The 12,767-nt window shown below is 47.3% G+C and overlaps 1 non-coding gene across 1 annotated transcript; it reads right to left on the bottom strand.

Annotated features, from left to right (window-relative positions):
* Positions 1 to 4,436: 4,436 nt before the first annotated feature.
* LOC119962519 lies at positions 4,437 to 4,557 on the bottom strand. Its single transcript, XR_005459896.1, has one exon. It is a non-coding gene; the product is annotated as a U6atac minor spliceosomal RNA (small nuclear RNA).
* Positions 4,558 to 12,767: the final 8,210 nt, after the last annotated feature.

Consider the following 12,767-nt stretch of genomic DNA (forward strand, 5'->3'; position numbering starts at 1 on the left):
ACAGAACAAAACTCACACTTTCGCCTCATTGAACTCCACCTGTCACAGTGTTGAAAAATTCATTCATTGAATATCGACGTCACTGGCCCACTCCGAATTCTTGAGTGCTTGCTCAGCCGTTTCAGAAGGCATTTAAGATCATTGATCTTTTAAAAATAAATTTAGAGTACCCAATTATTTTTTCTCCAATCAAGGGGCAGTTTAGCGTGGCCAGTCCACCTCACCTGCACATGTGAGGGCGGAACCCATGCAGACACGTGGAGAATGTGCAAACTCCACACGGACAGTGACCCAGGGCCGGGATTCGAACCCAGGTCCTCAGCGTCGTAGTCCCAGAGCTCACTACTGCGCCACGTGCCGCTCCTGTCCACATCATTGATGTGGATCTGGTGTCACATGTAGGCCAAACCAGGTAAGGGTGGCAGGTTTCCTTCCCTGAAGGACATCATTGAACCATTCTTGGGCTTTCATGGCAATGCTTTTAGTCATCGTTAAACTTGTCATTTCACATTTTTATTGAACTCAGATTTCACAGTGCTGTGGTGGGATTCGAACCCCAGTCTCCAGAACATTAACCTGGGTCTCTGGATTACTAGCCCAGTGTCAATGCCACTATGTCACCCCCCTCCCTAGCTTTTCCCATTCACTTTATCAAAGACCCTTTTACAGATCTCTGCTCTTATTTGTGCCACCTAATGTAACATCACCAGCAAACTTAGATAGATGGTTCTCTATTTCTTTCTCCAAGTCATGTATACATTCAGTGAAAAGATTTAAACGAGATTAGGGAGGTGGAATTGCTCTGAGCCTAGGGTCTCAGCATGTTGATTGCCTGGCAAACACGTCTCTCCACATTCCCACCAGGCACTGCTCCTGCCTCCAGTTCAAATTGCATGGTAGATTAGCCACATACCCATGTGGGAGCATGCACACATGTAGCAAGCACATGCTTGGAATACACAGAAAAACACGTACGATTCTCAGCCAGGCCATTGTTACCTGTGGGCTCGACTACTTCAATGCTCTCCTGGTTGACCTCTCACCTTGCACTTTCCATAAACGTTAGCTCATCCAAAGCTTCATCGGTGGTTTTTCTGCACCCCGCGGTGTATTTCATGGCGGCGGAGGCAGCCTGCCCATTTGCCAACTGTCAATGGGGTTTCCTGTTCTATATAAACCCTCCCATTGCTGGGAAACCTGCTTTGGAGGCTCTCTGTCAGATGACTGGATGATCCCATTGGCGAGAACGGCTGAGAACTTCCAGCCCATATCTTACCTCATCCATCACTCTTGGCCCAGCAATGCCTCAATCTAGCATTTATGACCTTATTTTTAAACCCCTCCTTGTCTTTGGTCCTTCCTGTGTCTTCTCCAGCCCTACAATCCTTTGGGATCTCTGAGCTATTAAATTCCAACCTATTGCACATTCCCGATTTTAGTTGCTCCATCTTTGGCAATCATGCCTTCAGCTACCTTGGCCCTAAGTTCTGGAAATCCCTCTTCAAACCTCTCCACTTTTCTCTTCCCCCTTTATCAGAGCTCTCTCTGAAAACCCACAACAACATAGAACATCTTTGATCAAACTGTTGGTCTTCTTCCCTGACATCTCCTCATGTTGCTGAGTATTAGATATTGTTTGATAATAAAGAATTATACAGAATGTGCAGCACAGAAACAGGTCATTTTGGCCCAATCAATCTATGTCGACATTTATGCTTCACTCAAGCTTCCTCCCATCCATCCATATTTAACTCCATCTGTATAACTCCCCGAATCCCTTTTCCCCAGTTGCCCTGTAAATGTATCTATACTATTCACTTCAACTGCTCCCTGTGGCTGAGGCTTACACATTCTCACCACTCTCGCAGTACAACGTTTTCCCTTTTAGATTTCTTGGTCGCTGCCTTGCATTTTTGGCTTCTAGTTTCACTATTCCCCATGAGTAGAGCACTGTGTGTGTGTGTTTGTGGTGTGTGTGTTTGTTTGTGTGTGTGAGTATATGTGTGTGTGTGTGTGAATCTTCAGGTACCATGCTTTCAGAGGGTGTTCCAGAGGTGTGGATCATCTTTGTTTTTGGTGCATTGACCCAGTTTGCGAGGCTCATTAGAAAGGCCGTTCTTTGTCTCTCTCTTTTGCCATCGATCTTTCTCATCAGCAATAGAATTTCAAAATCATGATTTCATACTACATGCTCAAGAAATTCAAGAACTCGCTCTTCCTGATCTTGGTCAGCAGAGTTCTTTTGGTCTCAGATTTTACTAATATCTTTTCATTGGCAGTGTGACTTGCCTGAGACGGACACTAAGGGGCAATTTTAGCATGTCCAACTCACCTAACCTGCACATTTTTGGACTGTGCGAGGAAACCAGAGCACTCGGAGGAAACCCACGCAGACACAGGGAGAACATCGTGCAAACTCCACACAGACAGTCACCCAAGGCCAGAATTGAACCCGGATCTCTGGTCCTGTGAGGCAGCAGTGCTAACCACTGTGCCACCCTTTCATTAGTCTTTCATTAATTTTAAGGTCCCTATTAGGTTCTAGTAGAAAGTTCATCAGTAAAGGTTCATCCTTTTCTGACAGGAGGAATGCTCTTGTCGATGGTTTCGGGCCATTCTACTACGTTAGAAATGCTACATACATGTAAGTTGTTGTTGTTCCACACCATGTTCTGCCTTAAGCGGCTGTTCGAGTCATTGAGTCATTGAGTTCTACAGCACAAAAAGAGGCCGATCGGCCCATCCTGTCTGCGTCAGCCATCAAGCAACGATCTATTCTAATCCCATTTTCCAGCGCTTGGTCCATAGTCTTGTATGCTATAGTGTTTCAAGTGCTCGGGCGCGATTCTCCGACCCCCACGCCGGGTGGGAGAATCGTGGGAGTGCCAGGCGATTCATGCCACGCCGCCTTGGCACCCACGTGCAATTCTCCCACCCCCCCCCCAAAATGGCGTGTCGCGTTTTGCGGCATGCCACTCGGCGAATCGCTCCGGTCGAGCGGCGATTCTCCGGCCTGGATGGGCCGAGCAGCCTGCCTAATCCGACCGGTTCACACCGGCGCCAACCACACCTGGTCGCTGCCGGCGTGAACAGCGCGCGAACGCTGCATGTGGGGCCTGTGGGGGGCGGAGGGAGGATCGAGCACCAGGGGGGTGCTCAGGAGGGGTCTGGCCCATGATCGGTGCCCACCGATCGTCGGGCCGGCGTCTCTGAAAGACGCACTCTTTTCCCTCCGCCGACCCGCAAGATCAATGCTCCATGTCTTGCAGGGCGGCGGAGGTGAGGACGGCAACTACGTATGCGCGGGTTGGTGCCGGCCAACCTGCGCATGCGCGGGTGACGTCATTTAGGCGCCGCCGGCCATGTCATTCAGGCGGCGGCGCTTTGATGCGGGCGCCAAGGCCCGGCGCGCAAAATTGACGCGGCGCCGCTCCTAGCCCCCTGGGGGTGGGAGAATAGGGGGCTGGGAGCGGCCTCCGACGCCGGAGTGAAACACTCGGTTTTCACTCCGGCGTCGGCACTTTGTCTCCCTTTGGGAGAATAGCGCCCCTCATCTAAATGCTGCTTAAATGTTGTGAGGATTCCCGCCCCTCCCACCCTTTCAGGCAGGGAGTTCCAGATTCCCACCCCACCCTCTGGGTGAAAACATTTTTCCTCAAAGCCCCTCTGAACCTCCTGCTCCATACCTTAAATCTATGCCGTATCCACCCTAATTTTATACTCCTGTACTGTTACCCACAACCTCAGCATATTGTAACTGGAATGGAATTCTCAAAGCAACAAACCTGAAAAAAAATACACTTTTTCAAAAAATATTGAAGAATGCAATTTTCTGCATTCTTAATTTTCTGTTAAGGAAGCCCACTCATCTTCATTAATAGGTACGTGGATTTCTTTCTAATTATACTGGGTTGTTAAAATCCCCTGGTAACATCACGATGAAAAAAGAATGAATTTCCTACACATTTGAGTCAATTCTTCAGGGACTGTTGGGCTGAATTGTTTTTCAGGGATCACTGGAATGAAGGCATCAAGTCTAATAGAACGTGATTAGTTATTGTGAGGGGAAATGAATACAAAAGTAGGGAGGTTATGCTTCAGGGTGTTTGTGAAACCGAATTCGGAGTATTCTCTACTTGAGAAATGATGTTTAATGTATTGGAAGCAGTCCAGGTTTACTGGACTAATACCTGAAATGGGCGGGTTGTATTATGAGGAAAGGTTAGACAGGCTAGACATGTATCTGCTGGAGTTTAAAAGAGTAAGAGGCAACTTGATTGAAATATAGAAGATCTTGAGGGGTCTTGACAGGGTGAGAGTGGAGAGGATGTTTCCTCCAGCGGGAGAGTCTAGAACTACTAGGGGCTAATGTTTAAAAATAAGGGGTCGCCCATTGAGGACACGAATGAGGAGAAATCTTCTTCTCTCAGAGGGTTATGAGTCTTTGGAACTCTTTTCCTCACAAGTAGCCTTAACCATTTATGTGTTGTCAGGCCACTAGGGCCCCTTCCATCCTTATCAAGGGGAGTGCTAACCTTCCCTCCTTTCATACAACTCGGGCTGGATTCTCCGCCCCTCCACGCCACTTTTCTTCCTTGACCCGCCGGCGGGATTCTCCGTTACTCCGGCCGGTCAATGGGGTTTCCCATTGTGGGGCCGTCGGGAAGCCCCGAGCGGAGAATCCCGCTGACGGAGAATCCCATTGCACGTCTTTTCCTCACAAGGTGGTGGAAGCAGAGTCTTTAAATATTTTTAAGGCTGAACTAGATAGATTCTTGATAAAAATTCATTTACTGGATGGCGCTGGCTAGGCCAGTATTTATTGCCCATCCCTAATTGCCCTTAAGAAGGTGATGGTCAACTGCCTTCTTGAACCGCTGCAGCCCCTGAGGTGTAGGTACGCCCACAGCGCTGTTCGGGAGGGAGCTTCTGGATTTTGACCCCGTGACAGTAATATATTTCCAAGTCAGGATGGTGAGTGACTTGGAGGGGGACCTGCAGGCGATGGTGTTCCCAGGTTTCTGCCAGTCATGTTCTTCTAGATGGTAATGGTCATGTGTTTGGAAGGTGCTGACTAAGGAACCTTGGTGAGTTCCTGCAGTGCATCTTGTAGATGGCACACATGGTTGCCACTGTGTGTCGGTGGTGGAGGGTTTGATTGTTTGTGGAAGGAGGAGCAATAAAGCGGGACTGCTTTGTCCTGATGGTGCTGAGCTTCTTGAGTCTTGTTGGAGTTGCACTCATCCAGGCAAGTGAAGAGTATTCCATTGTACTCTTGATTTGTGCCTTGTAGATTGTGGACAGGCTTTGGGGGGGGTCAGGAGGTGGGTTACTCACCACAGGATTCCCAGCCCTTGACCTGCTCTAGTGGCCACAGAATTTATATAGCTAGTCCAGTTCAGTTTCTGGGCAGTGGTAACCCCCAGGGTGCTGATAGTGGGGGATTAAGCGATGGTAATGCCAGTGAATGTCAAGGACTGATAGTTAGATCCTTTCTTGTTGGAGATGGTTATTGCCTAGTACTTGAATGGCATGAATGTAACTTGCCACTTGTCAGCCCAAGCCTGAACAATGTTCAATTCTTGCTATATTTGGACATGGCCTGCTTCCATATCTGAGGAGTCACGGAAAGTACTGAACATTACGCAGTCATCAGAGAACATCCTCACTTTTAACCTTATGATGGAAGGAAGATCATTGATGAAGCAGATGAAAATGGTTGGGCCTAGGACACTACCCTGTGGAACTCCTGCAATGATGTCCTGGAGCTGAGATGATTGACCTCCAACAACCACAACCATCTTCCTTTGTGCCAGGTATGACTCCAACTAGTGGAGGGATTTTCCCCTGTTTCCCATTGACTCCAGTTTAGCTAGGGCTCCTTGATGCCACACTTGGTCAAATGCTGCCTTCATGTCACAGTAAGAAGTCTTATAACACCAGGTTAAAGCCCAAAAGGTTTCTTTCAAACACGAGCTTTCGGAGTACTGCTCCTTCCTCAGGTGAGCATCTGTGAGCAGGTTGTTGCTGGGCAAAAGTTACTCGATAGCACTGTTGATGGCCCCTTCCACCGCTTTACTGATGATTAAGATTAGACTGATGGGGAGGTAATGGGCCGGGTTGGAGTTGTCCTGTTGCTTGTGTACAGGACATACCTGGACAATGTTACACATTGCCGGGTACAAAGAACAAATAACATTATAGCACAGGAACAAGCCCTTCGGCCCACAAAGAGTGCGCCAATCCAGATTCCTTAGTTATACCCACCACTTATTGGCCAAACGATCTGGATCCCTCCATACCCCGCCCGCTCATGTGTCTATCAAGATCCATCTTAAATGTTGCTACCGTGCCTGCCTCCACCACCTCCACTGGCAATCCGTTCCAGGCTCCCACCACCCTCTGCATGAAACAAATTCCCCACACATCTCCCCAAAACTTTACCCCTCTCACCTTGAATCTCTGCCCCCTTGTAATTAAGCCTTCCACCATGGGAAAATGCTTCTGACCATTCACCCTGTCTATACTTCTTATAATTTTGTAGACCTAAATCAGGTCCCCCCTCAGCCTCCGTCTTTCCAATGAAAACAATCCGGGTTTATTCAACCTCTCTTCATAGCTAACACCCTCCAGACCAGGCAACATCCTGGTAAACCTTCTTTGCGCTCTCTCCTTCTGGTAGTTTGGCTACCACAACTGCATGCAATATTCCAAATGTGGTCTAACTAAATTTTAATCTAATTGTACTACGACCTGCCAACCCTTATACTCAATACCCCGGCCGATTAAGTCATGTATGCTCCTCCATGTTGAACACCACTTGGAGCGAGCCTTTGCCTGAATTCCCACCTGTGGCGGCTGGAAGTTGTCAGGTACGTCTAGGCTGCGGCTGGTCCTTCAGGCAGCGATCGCGGTTCCTTGAACTTGGCTGGCTGATGTGCTGCAGTTGGTGGGGCGGAGGCCACTCCCAAAAGGGACAGAATATTGGTCGCGCAGTGCTTCTTATCCTCCGATCTTTTGCGCTCTTTTGGGCGGTCCCAACTCGGGATCCAATGGATCGATAGGGTTTTGATCACCCTAATCAATTCTGGCCAATTAGGGGCGGGTACCTTGCTAGCTGGCGGGTCCTAGTTGTTATTGTCCAAGGCACGTATGCACTCCAAATAAGGTAAATAGGCGCCCCCAAGTCTGTTACCACTGCTATGTTTCAATCTGTTTCCCATTGTCCTGGGGAAATCAATGATTGACCTTTAACAGGTGCAGGTTTCTGTGTACGTCTGGTGTCCTCTGCACATTACACAGATGCTGTGCATCGTCTGTGACCCAACCTGACCACAATTCCCATTATCCTTTGCAGGTGGCCATTTTAGATTATCTTGATCCTGAACGCGAAGCATGGTGGATCATAGACTCGAGCCAATATCGTCCCTGTTTTTCCCCAGTCACCTACCGGTCAATTCAGGTCCTACTCTACTCTATCCTAAATGAATCATAGAATTTGCAGTGCAGAAGGAGGCCATTCAGCCCATCGAGTCTGCACCGGCTCTTGGAAAGAGCAACCTATCCAAGGGTATTGCACAATTGTACCTAAGTCATTATTACATACATAGTTTATAAAATTAATTTGTTTCACTTCTAAATTACATTCATTTTAAAGACAGGTCATTTCTAAGCTAACCTACTCTCATGCTGCTTGCTCATACATTAAAGAACTTATTTACAACACAAAATTTAAAACCTGCAGCATCCTCTTCCAACCTACTTATCTTCACATTAATACAAAGGCACAAATGGCTCATTGCAGCAGCGGTTGTTTTACATTCGTTCAGCGTCTGCGACAACGGATGAACGGACATCACGCGACAATTGCCAGGCAGAAATGTTCCCTTCCAGTTGGGCAACACTTCAGCAGTCAAGGGCATTCAGCCTCTGATCTCCCGGTAAGCATTCTCCAAGGCGGCCTTCAAGACGCGCGACAACGCAGAATCGCTGAGCAGAAACTTATCGCCAAGTTCCGCACACATGAGTACGGCCTCAACCAGGACCTTGGATTCATGTCTCATTACATTCATCCCCCACCATCTGGCCTGGGCTTGTGAAATCCTACCAACTGTACCTGGCTTGAGACAATTCACACCTCTTTAACCTGTGATTATCCCTCTCTCCAGTTGCTCCATCTGGACCTGTAAAGACTTAATTACCGGCAAAGACTCGCAATAAAGTATCATCTTGCATCATTGACTTTGTCTGTATATATGTTTCTGGAACCTACCTCTTCATTCACCTGAGGAAGGAGCAGTGTTCCGAAAGCTAGTGATTCAAAACAAACCTGTTGGACTTTAACCTGGTGTTGTAAGACTTCTTACTGTGCTCACCCCAGTCCAACGCCGGCATCTCCACATCAATGCTGTACAAAGGCATGGACTACTTCAGTGTCTGAGGAGTCATGAATGGAAGTGAAAAATGTGCTATCGTCAGCGAATATCCCCACTTCTGACAGAATGAACATCATTAGTGAAGCAGTTGAAGATAGTTGGATTGAAAACATCTCATGCATTCTAATCATGATGAAAATGAAAATCGCTTATTGTCACAAGTAGGCTTCAAATGAAGTTACTGTGAAAAGCCCCTAGTCGCCACATTCCGGCACCTGTTTGGGGAGGCTGGTACGGGAATTGAACCGTGCTGCTGGCCTGCCTTGGTCTGCTTTCAAAGCCAGCGATTTAGCCCTGTGCTAAACCAGCCCCTGATGTGATGAATGTAAGACATCGGTACATACCTTGAATTTTAGATCTGTTGCTGGAAATTTTTAATGCCCGAGTTCATAAGACCATAAGATCAAAAGACATAGAAGCAGAATTAGGCCATTCGGTCCATCGAGCCTGCTCCACCATTCAATCATTGCTGATATATTTTTCATCCACATTCTCCTGCCTTCTCCGCATAACCCCTGATCCCCTTATTAATCAAGAACCTATCTATCTCTGTCTTAAAGACACTCAGTAATTTGGCCTCCACAGACTTCTGCGGCAAGGAGTTCCATGGATTCACCACCCTCTGGCTGAAGAAATTCCTCATCTCTGTTTTATTGGGGTCGTCCCTTCAGTCTGAGGCTGTGCCCTCGAGTTCTAGTTTTTCCTACAAGTGGAAACATCCTCTCCACTCTCTCCAGGTTTCTCTGTATTCTGTAAGTTTCAATTAGATTTCCCCTCATCCTTGTGAACTCCAATGAGTACAGACCCAGTGTCCTCAACGACTCCTCATATGACAAGCTCTTCATTCCAGGGATCATTCCTGTGAACTTCCTTTGGATTCTTTCCAAGGCCAGCGCATCGTTCCTGAGATACGGGGTGCAAAACTGCTCACAATACTCCAAGTGGGGTCTGACCAGAGCCATATACAGCCTCAGAAGTACATCCCTGCTCTTGTATTCTAGCCCTCTTGACATGAATGCTAACATTGCATTTGCCTTCCTAACTGTCAACTGAACCTGCACGTTGACCTTAAGAGAATCTTGAACTAGGACTCCTAAGTCCCTTTGTGCATCTAATTCCTAAGCATTTTCCCATTTCGAAAATAGTCTCCATTATTCCTACTAAAGTGCATAACCTCACACTTTTCCACATTGCCTTTCATCTGCCACTTCTTTGCCCACTCTCCTAGCCTGTCAAAGTCCTTCGCTTTCCCCCTGCTATCTCAATACTACCTAACCCTTGAATATCTTTGTATCATCTGCAAACTGAGCACCAGTGCCCTCAGTTCCCTCTTCCAGATCATTAATATATATTGTGAAAGGTTGTGCCATCCTGAAAAAGAACAAACAACAAAGAACAAAGAAAAGTACAGCACAGGAACAGACTCTTCGGCCCTCCAAGCCTGTGCCGACCATGCTGCCCGTCTAAATCTAAAATCTTCTGCACTTCTGGGGTCAGTATCCCTCTATTCCCATCCTATTCATGTATTTGTCAAGATGCCCCTTAAACGTCACTATCGTCCCTGCTTCCACCACCACCTCCTCTGGCAGCGAGTTCCAGGCACCCACTACCCTCTGTGTAAAAAACTTGCCTCGTACATCTCCTCTAAACCTTGCCCTCGCACCTTAAACCTATGCCCTCTAGTAATTGACCCCTGTACCCTGGGAAAAAGTCTCTGACTATCCACTCCGTCTATGCCCCTCATAATTTTGTAGACCTCTATCAGGTCAGCCACTCAACGTCCATCATTCCAGTGAGAACAAACCGAGTTTATTCAACCGCTCCTCATAGCTAATGCCCTCCATACCAGGCAACATCCTGGTAAATCTCTTCTGCACCCTCTCTAAAGCCTCCACATCCTTCTGGTAGTGTGGCGGCCAGAATTGAACACTATACTCCACGTGTGGCCTAACTAAGGTTCTATACAGCTGCAACATGACTTTCCAATTCTTATACTCAATGCGCCTGGCCAATGAAGGCAAGCATGCCAGTACTGCCTTCTTGACTACCTTTTCCACCTGTGTTGCCCCTTTCAGTGACCTGTGGACTGTACACCTAGATCGCTCTGATTGTCAATACTCTTGAGGGTTCTACCATTCACTGTATATCCCCTACCTGCATTAGACATTCCAAAATGCATTACCTCACATTTGTCTGGATTAAACGCCATCTGCCATCTCTCCGCCCAAATCTCCAAACGATCTACATACTGCTGTATCCTCTGACAGTCCTCATCGCTATCCGCAATTCCACCAACCTTTGTGTCGTCTGCAAACTTACTAATCAGACCATTTACATTTTCCTCCAAATAATTTATATATACTACGAACAGCAAAGGTCCCAGCACTGATCCCTACGGAACACCAATCGTCACAGCCCTCCAATCAGAAAAGCACCCTTTCCATTGCTACTTCTCTGCCTTCTATGACCTAGTCAGTTCTGTATCCATCTTGCCAGCTCACCCCTGATTCTGTATGACTTCACCTTTTGTGCCAGTCTGCCATGAGGGACCTTGTCAAAGGCCTTACTGAAGTCCATATAGACAACATCCACTGCCCTACCTGCATCAATCATCTTTGTGACCGCCTCGAAAATCTCTATCAAGTTAGTGAGACACGACCTCTCCTTCATAAAACCGTGCTGCCTCTCGCTCATATGTCCATTTGCTTCCAAATGGGAGTCGATCCTGTCTCAAAGAATTCTCTCCAGTAATTTCCCTACCACTGACGTAAGGCTCACCGGCCTGTAGTTCCCTGGATTATCCTTGCGACCCTTCTTAAACAAAGGGACAAGATTGGCTATTCTCCAGTCCTCCGGGACATCACCTGAAGACAGTGAGGATCCAAAGATTTCTGTCAAGGCCTCAGCAATTTCCTTTCTAGCCTCCTTCAGTATTCTGGGGTAGATCCCATCAGGCCCTGAAGACTTATCTACCTCAATATTTTTCAAGACGCCCAACACCTCGTCTTTTTGGATCTCAATCTGAACCAGGCTAAACACCCTTCTCCAGACTCAACATCCACCAATTCCTTCTCTTTGGTGAATACTGATGCAAAGTACCTCGCCCATTTCCTCTGGCTCCACACATAGATTCCCTCGCCTGTCCTTCAGTGGCCAACCCTTTCCCTGGCTGCCCTCTTGCTTTTTATGTATGTGTAAAAAGCCTTGGGATTTTCCTTAACCCTATTTGCCAATGACTTTTCGTGACCACTTCTAGCCCTCCTGACTCCTTGCTTAAGTTCCTTCCTGCTTTCCTTATATTCCACACAGGCTTTGTCTGTTCTCAGTCTTCTAGCCCTGACAAATACTTCCTTTTTCTTTTTGACGAGGCCTACAATATCTCTCGTTATCCAAGGTTCCCAAAATTTGCCGTATTTATCCTTCTTCCGCACAGGAACATGCCGGTCCTGAATTCCTTTCAACTGACATTTGAAAGCCTCCCACATGTCAGATGTTGATTTACCCTCAAACATCCGCTCCCAATCTAGGTTCTTCAGTTCCCGCCTAATATTGTTATAATTAGCCTTCCCCCAATTTAGCACATTCAACCTAGGACCACTCTTATTCTTGTCCACCAGCCAGCATTTTAAAACTTACTGAATTGTGGTCACTCTTCCCGAAATGCTCCCCTACTGAAACTTCTACCACCTGGCTGGGCTCATTCCCCAATACCAGGTCCAGTATAGCCCCTTCCCTAGTTGGACTATCTACATATTGTTTTAAGAAGCCCTCCTGGATGCTCCTTACAAACTCTGCCCCGTCCAAGCCACTAGCACTAAGTGAGTCCCAGTCAATATTGGGGAAGTTAAAGTCTCCCATCACAACAACCCTGTTGCTTTTACTCGTTTCCAAAATCTGTCTACCTACCTTCTCCTCTATCTCCCGCTGGCTGTTGGGTGGCCTGTAGTAAACCCCCAACATTGTGACTGCACCCTTCTTATTCCTGATCTCTACCCATATAGCCTCGCTGCCCTCTGAGGTGTCCTCCCGTAGTACAGCTGTGATATTCTCCCTAACCAGTAGTGCAACTCCGCCACCCTTTTTACATCCCCCTCTATCCCGCCTGAAACATCTAAATCCTGGAACGTTTATATTCCAATCCTGTCCTTCCCTCAACCAGTTCTGTGTAATGGCAATAACATCATAGTTCCAAGTACAATTCCAAGCTCTTAAATTCATCTGCCTTAAAGACCCCTTAATCCTCACACTTTGTCTTCTGCCAGTCAGCCAATCCTATAACCATGCCAGCATCTGACCCTTAACACCATGGGCTCTTAACATATTTAACAGCCT

The sequence above is a fragment of the Scyliorhinus canicula genome, chromosome 2, assembly GCF_902713615.1.
Source record: "Scyliorhinus canicula chromosome 2, sScyCan1.1, whole genome shotgun sequence".
Lineage (NCBI taxonomy): Eukaryota > Metazoa > Chordata > Chondrichthyes > Carcharhiniformes > Scyliorhinidae > Scyliorhinus > Scyliorhinus canicula.